The 16782-nt window shown below is 37.7% G+C and overlaps 1 protein-coding gene across 7 annotated transcripts in view; it reads right to left on the bottom strand.

The window, feature by feature from the left end:
* The window catches only part of PCDH15 (protocadherin related 15), a 1256363-nt gene that overhangs the window by 515065 nt on the left and 724516 nt on the right, over nucleotides 1-16782 (bottom strand). The gene's annotated exons all lie outside the window — the stretch shown is intronic.

The following is a 16782-nucleotide window of genomic DNA, read 5'->3' as shown; positions in this document are numbered from 1 at the left end:
TGTGCCAACTTGCCCTATTTTTAATGATAAATTCCTGAAAAGTGTCATCCAAAGGGCAGTTATTACTCAGGTCACATGGCCAAGACCTTTCAGAACTGGGGCGCAGACCTACATCTGTTTGACCCTCGAGTCAAAGCGTTTAACACTACAAAATATTTCTTTGTGCTTTTCAAGCCTTTTTTGAGCTTACAAAGCTGTCACACAAAATACATCATTTTATCAGAATGACATATTCTGACACGTCGTCTTCCAGCCTGCTCTCCCCTTTCAACTTCTCCCCGCACTACTTATTTTCTGTACTATGTTTCTCACCCACCACTTGGCATATGACATACTTTATATATTTAGTTCTGTTGGTCCCCCTTCACTGCACTGGCAGCTCCATAAAGCCTGGTGTGGCCTTTTGTCATGACTGAAGCTCTCCGCCCAGTAACCAGTACTGTGCCTGGAGTAGATAATGGTGTGGACTCCCCATGTCAGACTACGTGACTTCCGGCCAGTAACAGAGACCTACTAGCTGCACACTCTGTACAAAACCTCTCAGGGCTTTGCTCATTTCTAAAAACAGAGATAAAATTAAAGACCGATAGGATAGGATCATTCTGAGTATCACATGAGGTTACCCTGCCCTAGGCACAGCTAGCAGATGTAAATTTTTTTTAAATGTTTTATTTATTTTTGAGACAGAGAAAGAGAGAGACAGAGCATGAGCGGGGGAGGGGCAGAGAGAAAGAGGGAGACAAAGAATCTGAAACAGGCCCCAGGCTCTGAGCTGTCAGCACAGAGCCCGATGCGGGGCTCAAACCCATGAACCATGAGATCATGACCTGAGTCGAAGCTGGATGCATAACCAACTGAGCCACCCAGGTGCCCCAATTATCTTTTTAATTATAAAAAAAAAGCTAAATACCCAAGAAAGCAAAAAACATAGAATTTTTAAAATATAAACTATAATTTTGGATTATGAAGTAAATTATTAAATATTTGGATTGAAACCAATTTAAAGATATAGCATCACTTACTGGAAGTGAGCATAGGTTCATGAAAAATGTCACATGCCACATTTAAAAAAAATTTTTTTTAACATTTATTTATTTTTGAGACAGAGAGAGACAGAATGGGGGAGGGTCAGAGAGAGGGGGAGACACAGAATCTGAAACAGGCTCCAGGCTCTGAGCTGTCAGCACAGAGCCCGACGCGGGGCTTGAACTCATGGACTGTGGTATCATGACCTGAGCTGAAGTCGGGTACTTAACTGACTGAGCCACCCAGGCACCCCACATGCCACATTTCTAAGTGAGAAGAATACTGTAGAAACCGTATCTAAACTGAAGCAAGCATTATTTAATCTTGAGATATTTTTACAGGCAGTGTAAAAGGAAAAAAAAGCATTTTAATTTGTTTGTACCAGACTGAATAAATGTACCTAGAAAGAATAAATTGAAGAATCATTAACATACGCAGGAAAGTTATCTGGTGAGTGCCATATAGCTCCGTGTTCTGATATATACCTCATTCCACTTTTAATTACTGACATAAATGAAGACATTAAGGTCATGTGTAAAAAAATCCGTGAATGCCACAAAGCTCAGAAGGATATAGCATACATTTTATGACAAAAGGCAACATTCAAAATCATTTTAGTAAGACAGAATAATAGGTTACACAATGATATATTTTTATAATAATAAATTTAAATCACCTTATTGGTATTAACCAAGTATAATAAATGGCTACACACATTAATGCGAAAATATCATTGTGAAATCTTGATGAGCGAGAGATGAGTTTTTGCATCAATGCTGTCAACGGACAATGGAGCCTTGGTACAACGTTCATATTCGTTAGTAATATCAGATGCAGAGATGGCCAGACTCTAGTTAGCACTATTTTATGGGCAAATAGGATGTAAAGTCTGAACACCTTGAGAATGTGTGATACAATCTGAGGATATTTAATCTAAAACACTCAAGATGCACTCAACATCTAAATGGTTGTTTTGAAAAGGTATATAAGCTTATTCACTGTAGTCTCAGAGAGAAGAAATAACAACAATGAATAAAAAAATACCACAAAGCATTTCTTTTCAATATAAGTAGAGGTTTTGTATTAATGCAAGGCAGTGCAGAATAGAAGGGACCATCTTACAAGCAAGACATCATTGAAAATAAGGAACCTCGAGGCAAAAAGATCACTTAAAAAGATTAGGTCTCTCCCTTTTTACTATCAGTTTTAAAGTGTTTTCTTCAATAGATTTTTGAGGCAAGTCCTGTGTATTTCAATTGTAAAGTAAAAACAACAACAGAAGCAAAAGAGAAAAAGCCACAAAGACAACCAAACGAAACCAAATACTTGTACTGTGTTTGCACTTGGCATCTCTCGGAAGACATTTGGGCGAATTACGTTCTTCTAAAGTTATTTATCTTCTGAATATTACAAAAGAGCCCTACAAACCCATTTCCTCTCAGCTTCTAACGCTGTAGTGAGTGCTAGTACTGGACAGAGAGGTCACAATCTCTGCAGGTAGGGAATCAAATGCACTGTGCACTAAGCCCCTACTTGGTCCCGTGAAGTGCCCATAAATTAGACGTAACCAGGTCACTCGGAACTCTTGTCACTCTCGACTCTAGCTCCCTTGCAACTGTGAGCAGCATGGATAGACCTTAGCTTGCAATAAATTCCAACCATAATGGATCGTGCTGAAGGCCAGAATTCCCTGCGGCTCATATATAACACACGTTGTAATCTTGCCTTGGAATAGATTCTATTCTGCCGCATAAGAAGGTCATAAATATAGCAAGTGCAGCTCTACAAGTCAGTGAGAGTTTGGGGACCACAAAAGGCTTAGGAATCTGTTAGGGAAATTTTGGTTTACCTTTCACAACTGTTCAGCCAATTTTACCTTCCCTAATTCTCTTCAATTGCTTCATAACGAAGAAAAAAAAAAAACCCTGTGTATAAATTGTTTTGGGCTAATTATCCAAAACAACTACCATTCGTATTATACCTAGACATGCCAACTATTCTCCCAGTTTAAAAACGAATGTTTAACATGATACCTGACGGCATATTTGCACATTTTTATACATTAGTGTATATCGAGTATAAGTTTTGATACGCATAAATAAGGTTTGGGAATGATACATACCAACAGTTGATGGAGGTTAGCTTTGAAGAGTAAGGTTGAGGGTAGAAAGTAAGAAGGGAAAAATTACCAACAAATATGTATGAATTTTGTGATTTGAAAAACACAAAAACTTAAAATTTTATTATGAGGTGTTCAGACAATAACTTAGGATTTAACATGCAAAGTCATTTTTGTAAGAAATTTATTGATGTGAACATTGTTGATTGTAGCAAACATCTTACATCCAAGGGGAATTGAGTTTTCTCCAAAAACCATGTTATTTGGAGGGCTCACTGATTTAATAAGAAAACATGTTTTTAGCAAACCTGTATAAAAGAATTGATTTTATTTCTCCTAAAGCAAAGGCCAACCTCAATCCTCACAGGAATGAATGGATTTTGTCATGCTTTTTCTTCCTATGTACTCACTACTTTCAGAAAGTGAAAAATCTTCATTATTTCACAAATAACCATAAGACAGTGAAAGGAAATAAGACACAGTATGTTTTTGAATTAGTTTTAAATAATGAAAAGACTTAAAGGAAATGGCTGGCTGGAATTATGAATTTCCCCTCACAAATTAAACTTTAATAATCATAATAAATGGTATATTGACATAAGTTGACTAAGGAAGAAATTACCAATTTGAAACTATAATTAGGTATAATGTAATATTAAGATAATTTTTTAAAATTTTTTAAATGTTTATTTTTGACAGAGAGAGAGAGAAACAGAGCATGAGTGGGGGAGGAGAAGAGAGAGAGAGACACACACAGAATCTGAAGCAGGCTCCAGACTCTGAGCTGTCAGCACAGAGCCTGACACAGGGTTTGAACTCACAGACCGCAAGACCATGACCTGAGCCGAAGTCGGACGCTCAACCGACTGAGCCACCCAGGCGCCCCGATAAATTTTTTATAATCAACTATTAAGGGCATTCAGTTTATTGACTTGTATTTATTAAATTCAAAGTTCAATGTGAGTTAGGATTAATATGTGAGGCAAGCAAATCCCATAAAATTGATGTGAGATGAACTTAAATACAATGCAAGTCAAAGAATTTTGAAGACTTTAGAGTTTAGAGCAAGAAATTTCATAACAGTGTAACATTAAGAACTATGATATGTAGGGGGTGCCTGGGTGGCTCAGTTGGTTAAGCGCCTGACTCTTGATTTTGGCTCAGGTCATGATCTCATAGTTCATGAGACTGATCCCTGCACTGGGCTCTGTGCTGAGCAGGGAACCTAGTTGGAAATTTCTCTCTGCTCCTGCCCCACTTGTTCGTTCTCTCTTTCTCTCTCTCTCTCTCTCTCTCTCTCTCTCTCTCTCTCTCTTTCTCTCTCTCTCTCTCTCTCTCCCCCTAATTAAAAATATACAATAAAATTTTTTTAAAGGAATATTTTATGTAGGGAGTGGCATGTAAGGCGTGTCTTGGTAGTAGATAACATTCAACTGATGGCCAAGGCTAAAGGTAGATTCTAATCACAGAGATAAAAGAATATCAGGGAAGGCATAATAGCAATGGAAAGTCATCTGTTGACAAGGTCAGAACTGTGTTTGAATGTAAAACAGGTCGAGTCTTGACATAGGCTGAGAGGACTATTAGGAGACTGTCCCAAAGTCCAAGTGCAAGCCATCAGGAGGACTCTGTGGAAGTGAAAGCAGGTAGCTTGGTAGTCACGGGGACATTGGCTCAGGCACAGGCATGAGAGCCCATGCTCTCTGTACAGCTGTGAACTTAGAGTCTGAAAGAGGAGAAGGTAAGATGTTGGGGATTTCCACAAACATGATTTCTCTCTGGTCAAGCTATAAAAGTTTTTCCAGAATTTTGAGATAAGTATAATAAGACCATGCCACAATCCTATTTTTCTTTCTATTACTGTTTAGTCATTGATGCCATTATGACAATTATGCCCAACAGTGACGAGGTAATATTGGCCAAGTGAGACCATCATTTTGACTGTGATGCTCCTTCGTTACTGAGACCTAATTTTCATGCCACACAACCTGTTTTGGTTATTTTATCATTCGTGATTCTTCATTTTACACCTTCTCCTTCTCTGTCTCTCTTTTTCATGAAGGAAATCGAGGTAACTTTACTAAACTGAAATAAAAATAGGGAATAAAAAATAATGACCATGAGGGAAAGACCTATGGACAAAGCTTAAAAATTGTCAAAAGTCATATACAATGTCATATACAACTTTTCTAATTAATGAAAACATTGGAGGCTGGAGAAGTTTTAAAGATTATTTTTATACTTGGAAATTTTTGTAGGGATCATTTGTTTATTAGCTTATTTTTTTAGCATTCAATCTTAAAAATGTGCATCTATTCCTATTAAATTTTCTTTTAGTTCTAGGTGGCCATAACTGCCCAAATGTTCCCATTAAGAGATAGTTTATGGCCTCATTGAACAAAGCACAGAAGACATGTTTTAGAATTCCTTCTCTGGAACACACACTTCCCCCTCAATACCGCAGAAGGAACAGGTGGAAGAAGGATGTTCCATGTGGCCGCGCCTGGCTCCCCCGGCTGTAACTGAGTCAAGCCTGTGAGGATTTAGATGCTCTCTCTCATCAATTAGATAAAACACAGTAACTGTGGTCATTTTCCATTAAAAGTGTACAGGGCCTGGTGCAACAGAGCGGACGCTGGTAAGAGAAAAAGCCACATACAACCAAAGAAATGGGGTGAGAGAATTAGAAATACACAGAGGACTCTGAACTATAGGAAGAAAGAAAAACAGCACATACACAAAGAAACGTACAGATCATGTGGTCCAAGAACAAATAGTTTCCTCTGTCCCCGGCAAATTTACAATATTCAATACAATACAAAAAAAATCAAATTATTTTTCATTTCTGTGATGTTGATATTCCTTTTTTTTTCTTTTTAGTAGGTTTCATGCCCAACAACGAACCCGAAGCAGGGCTTGAACCCAAATCCCTGACATCAAGACCTAAGTTGAGTCGGGCACCTAACTAACTAACTAACTAAGCCACCCAGGTGCACCTATGATGTTGATATTCTCAATATTCTTCACCAATCAACTTCAGCTCATTTGAAGGCATTTTTGTGCCTTCCTTATAAGACAAAGAACTTTGAATAAAATAAGAATACTCCTATGCAAGTGTTTGTATGTTCTGGCCCTCCCAAATTCACATGTGGCAATACCAATGATCAATGTGATGGTATTAGGAGGTGGGGTCTTTGGCTCACTTGAAAGTATGTCTCAATGCAGAATTTATTCAACTTTAGGCATGATTTAACAATAGTAAACACACCTTTATTATGCTACTCATAAAATATATTTTGGGGAGGGGGTGAAGGTAAAAGGCAGAAATTCTAACACTTGGTGAGTTTCATCATCTACTTCTTATTCCCCCTTTAACAACATGAATCAGGTGACTAGGTGATGAGATTAACACCCTTCTAACAGAGGCCTAAGACAGAGTCCTTGTCCTTTTCCACAATGTAAGAATAAAAGAAGTCTGCAACCTGGAGAGGACCTGTGCCTGACTGTGCTGGCACCTGGTTTCATACATTCAGCCTCTGGAACTGTGAGAAATAAGTTTCTGCTGTTTATAAGGCACCCAGCCTTTGGCATTTTTTACAGCAGCCCAGATGGGCTAAGACACTTAGACAAGCATCATTGTATTTGAAAAGCTCCATGGAAAAAAAATCCCACTAATAAAAAAATTTCCAGAGCAACTTTCCCCTAAGAAACACTAAAATGAATTCTACCCTAGTGACCATAATATGGAGCTTTGGCATTGTTAGTAGGGTCAACCCCTGCTTGTGGGCTCTGATTTGCTATTCAGAGCATCCCTACATTTTTTGTGATGATTCATGATACTCACGAAATAAACAACACAAAGACTTTTGGCAACAATCTAAGTAACTGCATGTCAGGAAACTAATCGGATGCAGGATAAGCTGTATTATACCAGAAAAAAGAAAAAAGACTTCAAAACACAGACTGTAATAAGAGACAGAGAAAGACATTAATAATGATAATGAGGTCAGTCCAACACGAGGATATGACATTTGTAAACATTTATGCACACAACATAAGAGCACCTAAATTTATAAAGTAAATATTAACAGACATAAAGGGAAAAATAGACAGCAATACAATAATGGTAGGGGACTTTAATGCCCCACTTACATCGATGCATAGATCATTCAGACAGAGAATCATTAAAGAAACATCGGCCTTGAACGACCCATTAGACCAGATGGACTTAGACACATACAGAATCTTCTATTCAAGAGCAACTGAATATACGTCTACTCAAGTGCACAGGGAAATTTCTCCAAGATAGAGCACATGGTAAGCCATAAAATGAGCCTTAATAAATTTAAGAATATTGAAACCGTATCGTGTCCTTTCCAACCACAATGGTATAAAACTAGAAATCAATTATAAGAAGAAAACTAGAAAATTCAAACTACATGCAACTGAAAACCCAATGGACCAAAGAAAAAAATGAAAAGAGAAATAAAAAAAAAATACCTTGAGACAATTGAAAGAAGAAATACAATGTACCAAAACTGATGAGATACAGCAAAAGCAGTGCTAAAAGTGAAGTTCATAAATGCCTACATCAAAAGATAAGAAAAATCTCAAATAAATAATCTAACTTTACATCTAAATGAACTAGAAAAAGAAGAGCAAATGAAATCCAAAGTTAGTAGAAGAGAGAAAATAACAAATTTCAGATTGGAAATAAATGAAATAGAGACTAAAAGACAACAGAAAAGAGCAACCAAACTAACAGCTGTCTTCGAAAAGAGTAACAAAATTGAGCCACCTTGAGCTGGACTCAACAATGGGGAAAAAAAAAAACAAAAAAGAGGATTCAAATAAACATAATTAGAAACAAGAGAAAATTCTGAAAGCAGCTAGGGATAAACATGCTCTAACATATAAAGGGAGACCGATAAGACTCATGACGGATTTCTCTACTGAAACTTGGCAGGCCAGAAAGGAATGGCAGGAGATCTTCAATGTGATGAGCAGAAAAAATATGCAGCCGAGAATCCTTTATCCAGCAAAGCTGTCATTTAGAATAGAAGGAGAGATAAAGGTCTTCCCATACAAACAAAAACTGAAGGAATTCATCACCACTAAACCTGCCCTACAAGAGATCCTAAGGGGGATCCTGTGAGACAAAGTACCAGAGACATTGCTACAAGCATGAAACCTACAGACATCACCATGACTCTAACCCATACCTTTCTATAACACTGAATGTAAATGGACTAAATGCTCCAACCAGAAGACATAGGGTATCAGAATGGATAAAAAAAAAAAAAAAAAAAAAAAAAAAAAAAACAAGACCCATCTATTTGCTGTCTACAAGAGACTCATTTTAGACCTGAGGACACCTACAGATTGAAAGTGAGGGGATGGAGAACTATTTATCATGCTACTGGAAGTCAAAAGAAAGCTGGAGTAGCCATACTTATATCAGACAAACTAGACTTTAAATTAAAGACTGTAACAAAAGATGAAGAAGGGCATTAAATAATAATTACAGGGTCTATCCATCAAGAAGAGCTAACAATTATAAATGTCTATGTGCCGAATATGGGAGCCCCCAAATATATACAACAATTACTCATAAACATAAGCAACCTTATTAATAAGAATATGGTCATTGCAGGGGACTTGAATACTCCACTTACAACAATGGATAGATCATCTAGACACATGGTCAATAAAGAAACAAGGACCCTGAATGATACATTGGATCAGATGGACTTGACAGATATATTTAGAACTCTGCATCCCAAAGCAACAGAATATACTTTCTTCTCAAGTGCACATGGAACATTCTCCAAGATAGATCACATACTGGGTCACAAAACAGCCCTTCATAAGTATACAAGAATTGAGATCATACCATGCATACTTTCAGACCACAATGCTATGAAGCTTGAAATCAACCACAGGAAAAAGTCTGGAAAACATCCAAAGGCATGTAGGTTAAAGAACACCCTACTAAAGAATGAATGCGTCAACCAGGCAATTCGAGAAGAAATTAAAAAATATATGGAAACAAACAAAAATGAAAATACAATAATCCAAATGCTTTGGGATGCAGTGAAGGCAGTCCTGAGAGGAAAATAAATTGCAATCCAGGCCTATCTCAAGAAACAAGAAAAATCCCAAATAAAAAATCTAACAGCACACCTAAAGGAAATGGAAGCAGAACAGCAAAGACACCCTAAACCAGCAGAAGAAGAGAAATAATAAAGATCAGAGCAGAAATAAACAATATAGAATCTAAAAAAACTGTAGAGCAGATCAATGAAACCAAGAGTTGGGTTTTTGAAAAAATAAACAAAATTGATAAACCTCTAGCCAGGCTTCTCAAAAAGAAAAGGGAGATGACCCAAATAGATAAAATCATGAATGAAAATGGAATGAATACAACCAATCCCTCAGAAATACAACCAATTATCAGGGAGTACTATGAAAAATTATATGCCAACAAACTGGACAACCTGGAAGAAATGGACAAATTCCTAAACACCCACACACTTCCAAAACTCAATCAGGAGGAAATAGAAAGCTTGAACAGACCCATAACCAGTGAAGAAATTGAATCAGTTATCACAAACCTCCCAACAAATAAGAGTCCAGGACCAGATGGCTTCCCAGGGGAGTTCTACCAGACATTTAAAGCAGAGATAATACCTATCCTTCTCAAGCTATTCCAAAAAATAGAAAAGGAAGGAAAACTTCCAGACTCATTCTATGAAGCCAGTATTACTTTGATTCCCAAACCAGACAGAGACCCAGTAAAAAAAGAGAACTACAGGCCAATATCCCTGATGCATATGGATGCAAACATTCTCAATAAGATACTAGCAAATCAAATTCAACAGCATATAAAAAGAATTATTCACCATGATCAAGTGGGATTCATTCCTGGGCTGCAGGACTGGTTCAACATTCGCAAATCAATCAATGTGATACATCACATTAATAAAAGAAAAGATAAGAACCATATGATCCTGCCAATCGATGCAGAAAAAGCATTTGACAAAATTAAGCATCCTTTCTTAATGAAAACCCTTGAGAAAGTCGGGATAGAAGGAACATACTTAAACATCATAAAAGCCATTTATGAAAACCCACAGCTAACATCATCCTCAATGGGGAAAAACTGAGAGCTTTTTCCCTAAGATCAGGAACATGACAGGGATGTCCACTCTCACTGCTGTTGTTTAACATAGTGTGAGACATTCTAGCATCAGCAATCAGACAACAAAAGGAAATCAAAGGCATCAAAATTGGCAAAGATGAAGTTAAGCTTTCACTTTTTGCAGATGACATGATATTGTACATGGAAAATCCGACAGACTCCACCAAAAGTCTGCTAGAACTGATACATGAATTTGGCAAAGTTGCAGGATACAAAATCAATGTACAGAAATCAGTTGCATTCTTATACACTAACAATGAAGCAACAGAAAGACAAATAAAGAAACTGATCCCATTCACAATTGCACCAAGAAGCATAAAATACCTAGGAATAAATCTAACCAAAGATGTAAAAGATCTGTATGCTGAAAACTATAGAAAGGTTATGAAGGAAATTGAAGAAGATATAAAGAAACGGAAAAACATTCCATTCTCATGGGTTGGAAGAATAAATATTGTCAAAATGTCAATACTATCCAAAGCTATCTACACATTCAATGCAATCCCAATAAAAATTGCACCAGCATTCTTCTCAAAACTAGAACAAGCAATCCTAAAATTCCTATGGAACCACAAAAGGCCCCGAATAGCCAAAGGAATTTTGAAGAAGACGACCAAGCAGTAGGCATCACAATCCCAGACTTTAGCCTCTAAAACAAAGCTGTAATCATCAAGACAGCATGGTATTGGCACAAAAACAGACACGTAGACCAATGGAATAGAATAGAGACCCCAGAACTAGACCCACAAAAGTATGGCCAACTAATCTTTGACAAAGCAGGAAAGAACATCCAAAGGAAAAAAGACAGTCTCTTTAACAAATGGTGCTGGGAGAACTGGACAGCAACATGCAGAAGGTTGGAACTAGACCACTTTCTCACACCATTCACAAAAATAAACTCAAAATGGATAAAGGACCTGAATGTGAGACAGGAAACTGTCAAAACCCTAGAGGAGAAAACAGGAAAAGACCTCTCTGACCTCAGCCATAGCAATTTCTTACTTGACACATCCCCGAAGACAAGGGAATTAAAAGCAAAAGTGAACTATTGGGAACTCATGAAGATAAAAAGCTTCTGCACAGCAAAGGAAAAAATCAACAAAACTAAAAGGCAACCAACGGAATGGGAAAAGATTTTTGCAAATGACATATCGGACAAAGGGCTAGTCTCCAAAATCTATAAAGAGCTCACCAAACTCCACACCCGAAAAACAAATAATCCAGTGAAGAAATGGGCAGAAAACATGAATAGACACTTCTCTAAAGAAGACATCTGGATGGCCAACAGGCACATGAAAAGATGCTCACCGTCGCTCCTCATCAGGGAAATACAAATCAAAACCACACTCAGATATCACCTCACACCAGTCAGAATGGCCAAAATGAATAAATCAGGAGACTATAGATGCTGGCGGGGATGTGGAGAAACGGGAACCCTCTTGCACTGTTGGTGGGAATGCAAATTGATGCAGCCACTCTGGAAAACAGGGTGGAGGTTCCTCAGAAAATTAAAAATAGACCTACCCTATGACCCAGCAATAGCACTGCTAGGAATTTACCCAAGGGATACAGGAGGGCTGATGCATAGGGGCACTTGTACCCCAATGTTTACAGCAGCACTCTCAACAATAGCCAAATTATGGAAAGAGCCTAAATGTCCATCAACTGATGAATGGATAAAGAAATTGTGGTTTGGGGCGCCTGGGTGGTTCAGTCGGTTAAGTGGCCGACTTCGGCTCAGGTCATGATCTCGCGGTCCGTGGGTTCGAGCCCCACGTTGGACTCTGTGCTGACAGCTCAGAGCCTGGAGCCTGTTTCAGATTCTGTGTCTCCCTCTCTCTGACCCTCCCCTGTTCATGCTCTGTCTCTCCCTGTCTCAAAAATAAAATAAAACATTAAGAAAACATTTTAAGAAATTGTGGTTTATATACACAATGGAGTACTAGGTGGCAATGAGAAAGAATGAAATATGGCCTTTTGTAGCAACATGGTTGGAAATGGAGAGTGTTATGCTAAGTGAAATAAGCCATACAGAGAAAGATATGTATGAAACTTAACAGAAACTTAACAGAAACCCATGGGAGAGGGGAAGGAAAAAAAAGAAGTTGGAGTGGGAGAGAGCTAAAGCATAAGAGACTCTTAAAAACTGAGAACAAACTGAGGGTTGATGGGGGGAGAGGGAGGGGAGGGTGGGTGATGGGTATTGAAGAGGGCATCTTTTGGGATGAGCACTGGGTGTTGTATGGAAACCAATTTGACAATGATTTTCGTATATTAAAAAAAATAGAAACAGGAAGACATTATATCTGATACCTCAAAGGATCAGAAGAGACTACTATGAATAATTATGTCTCAACAAATTGGGCAGACTGGAAGAAATGGACAAACTCCTAGAAATATACCATCTAACAGGACCGAATAATGAGGAAATAGAAAATCTGAACAGAATGATTACTAGCATGGAAATAGAATCAGTCATCAAAACCCTCCCAACAAATAAAAGTCCAGGACCAGATGGCTTTTCTGGTCTATCCTATCAAGCATTCAAAGACAAATGGAGACCAACCCATCTCAAACTCTTCCAAGATAGAAGAGGGAATTCTTTTAAACTCATTTTATGTGGCCAGCATTACCCTGATATCAAAACTGGACAAAGATATGGCAAGAAAAGAAAATCATCAATAACTTCCAACTTGATGTCCAAAATAGGAGACTGTTTTGAAAAAGAATCTCGATTTATTCATCCAATGAAACACTATGCAGCCATTAAAAATGATTATATATACATTCATTCACATGGAAGGAAGTATATTACAAATCACATTAAAAAAGCAGGCTGAAACATCATACCCAGTGTGACAGTATAAAGACACGTGCCAACACATATATATGTTTGAAATAATATACAGCAGGATAAATATTAAATATTTTCCTTAGATGGAAAATAACGTTTGCACATATGATTTTTATTTTCTGATATGTGACATAAGCTGATATTATTTTACTGTTAAATAAAATTAAAATTTCCAGTTGTGATTGGATTTGGACTGAAAACATGGGTTTACCACACTCCTTTACTAGCAGCAATAGTCTGCGCTTCACATAAAACAGATGGGCGCTGGGTTAAGAATTTTCAGAATAAACACCTTTAGACTTTGAATAATAAAGTCGTAAAAGCGTCACGGCGTCAGAGAGAGCAATTCACAAGAATTTAAAAAATTCAAAGATTAATATAGGACATAGTAAGCTGCACTGAAGCAAGAGCTTATACTGAGATTTATTTTTTCCGAGTCACATGGAGATCACTTTCTATTATGGAAAACGTGGCAGGCAATTAATGGCTCAGGAAAGCATTAGGACCACAGCCAGTTACTCTAGTGGGCTGCTATATGAAAGTATAGATATGAAAGTACAGCTAACAACTCCTTTTCTTGCTTCTGTTTACAATTACTGATTTTGAGATGTAAAACCCTCTAACAATTTAAGAGTAAGAAAAGTAGGAAGATGCTTTCCCAAGGCAAAACCTATAACCTGGGGTCTAGGTAACCTTGGTAGTTAGTGAAACTCTTGAATTTGGTGGCAATTTATTCATGTGCAAATAAACTTTTTCTTGAGAAACTAGTCCATAGATTGGATGGTAATCCTAAGTGCTCTATCTCCCCAAAATGAAGACGTAATAACAAATCCATCAATGAAAGATTGATTTCAGCCTATCATTATTTCCTTGACTCATCAAAACTTAGTAACCAGTTGGGGCGCCTGGGTGGCTCAGTCGGTTAAGTGGCCGACTTCGGCTCAGGTCATGATCTCACGGTCCATGAGTTCAAGCCCTGCGTCGGGCTCTGTGCTGACAGCTCAGAGCCTGGAGCCTGCTTCCGATTCTGTGTCTCCCTCTCTCTCTGACCCTCCCCCATTCATGCTCTGTCTCTCTCTGTCTCAAAAATAAATAAACGTTAAAAAAGAAAAATTAAAAAAAAAACTTAGTAACCAGCAATAGAGTGAGCCTCCAAGGAAATAGTTCTTTTTGTTTTTTAAGTTTATTTATTTATTTTGGGGGGGGGGGAGGAGAGGATTCAAAGCTACTAGCACAGAGCCTGATGTGGGGCTTGAACTCATAAACTGTGAGTCATAACCTGAGATGAAATGAAGTCTGTTGTTTAACCAGCTGAGACATGTGGGTGCCCAAGAAAATATTTCTTAATGACACAATTCATTTCTGATATATTATAAAGATTTGGCAGGGTTTTTTTTTTTTTATATCAAACTATTCTTTTCCCCTTTCATGGTCACTCTTTAACTCAATGGCCCCCATTACCAGCCAGCAGGTTGACACTACTCAGTTACTCTTATTCTTACACTTCTTACTTCTTCCACATTTCTCTTTTTACTATGTTTACACTTAGACTTCTGATGCTTCGCTTAAATCCATCTCACACATTTATCCAAGAAGAATTACCTGACACCAAAGACCAATTGTTGGGCAGCATGGCGAACTAGTTAATTAGCTGCATGGACTTAGACTCTCTTCACCTAAACACAGCACACTAGAGCAGCAGGCTAGTAAAATATACAACAACAACATACAAGAAAAGAACAATCCAGCAAAAACCATGGAAAGCTAACATGAGATAGATAATCTTTTCTTTCTTTAAGAAAGACTTTCAAAAAGCAAAAGCCATAGGGGCGCCTGGGTGGCTCAGTTGATTAAGCATCCGACTCCGGCTTAGGTCATGATCTCACAGTCAGTAGGTTTGAGTCCCACGTCGGGCTCTGTGGTGACAGCTTGGAGCTTGGAGCCTGCTTCCAATTCTGCTCACACGCTTTCTCTCTCTCTCTCTCTCTCTCTCTCTCTCTCTCTCTCTCTCTCTGCCCCTACCCTGCTCATGCTCTGTCTCTCTCTCTCTCAAAAATAAATAAACGTTAATTTTTTTCTAAAGCAAAAGCCATCTATAATCTACAAGGTCCACAGAAAATAAAAACTGCAAAGAGGGCATGATATCAGAATACAATGAACACACTTAGCTTTGGAGACAAAAATAAATAAACAAAATCACCCCATTGTTTTATTATTCTCATTTCACCACAGACAAGTGCTAAATGTTAAAGACTCATTGGGTCTAAATCTACTGCACAGATTATGGGAAAAAAAATTGAATTAGCAAAACTTTAAGAGTCCTTCCACCTCTAAAATCCAAAGATTCTGTAAAGCATCTGTAATCAGCAAACTCTAAAAAATACTACATTGAAAGTACATACTGTATTTAGTGAACCTAACCTTGACCTCATAAGTACTATCATCATCTCTTTTACTTATTTCTTCCCATTATTTCAATGAATTTGTTTGCCAAGTTGCTAATATGTCGCACCTACGTGAGCATATGTTTTGCTTTTCGTTTATAGATTTTCCTCTGCAATATTCATTTCACACTTAATATTCTTTAGATGTTCTAATCTGCATCTTTAGATAATTCAGGTAAGTATCCACTGACAACACTTTAATTTAGGAAATATCTTGGCAAGTTTAACTTGACCATACCATTCCCAGTCCAAAGAACATTTTAAGTAGGTGGAAATTAGCTTTTTTATTGTGTTTAAAAAATAAAAATAGCCTGGAGCACTTGGGCGGCTCATTTGGTTAAGCATCTGAATCCTGATTTTAGCTCAGGTAATGATCTCACAGTTCATGGGATTGAGCCCCACATTGGGCTGTGTGCTGAGAGTATGGATCCTGTTTGGGATTCTCTCTCTCTGCCCCTCCCCTGCTTGTGTTTCTCTCTCTCTCTCTCTCTCTCTCTCTCTCTCTTTCTCTTGCTTGCTCTGTCTCTCAAAAATAAATAAATAAACCAAATATCAGCCCAGATGAATACATAAACTGTATTCATTCACATTTTTTGCAATTATTACTTTCAAGTCAAACAATTTTAAGTGTATTCCCATGGTACTGTTTCAGTTGAGCCAATGTCCAATAAATGCTGTCCTTATTAGAAATAAAAAATAATACTAGGGAAGCAGATACTTTTTTTTGAAGGTAAAGGCAATCTTTATTAAGTAATTAAAATTATGTTTTAGGTTGGAGACAAACACCATTTATTTATACTGAAGTATATCCTTTGTCTACTCATTCACTCTAGAACTTGTGCTTTTAATATCACATGAAAAAAATGGTGTCAAAAAGAAAGTAATTTGCCAGTAAACTAGTAAATTATTATACTTAGGTAGTAGGTGATTTTAAGAAAAGGAAACAGTATAAAATAACAGTGGTCTAGATGAGTATCCTATAATTCTCCTAACAGGTTACATAATGAAATCCATGTGACGTGGATGTGAATGCCCCTCATGAAGGCCAGCAAAGGGAGCCTGTATGGTCGCAGCTGGGGGTGCTGGTGCAGCCTGGGTGCCCTTATCCACACTACTTTCACAAAAGTTGTGACTCAGG

The sequence above is a fragment of the Prionailurus bengalensis genome, chromosome D2, assembly GCF_016509475.1.
Source record: "Prionailurus bengalensis isolate Pbe53 chromosome D2, Fcat_Pben_1.1_paternal_pri, whole genome shotgun sequence".
NCBI lineage: Eukaryota > Metazoa > Chordata > Mammalia > Carnivora > Felidae > Prionailurus > Prionailurus bengalensis.
Note: the sequence above shows the minus strand (reverse complement) of the source record. Positions and strands in the feature narration are given on the sequence as shown.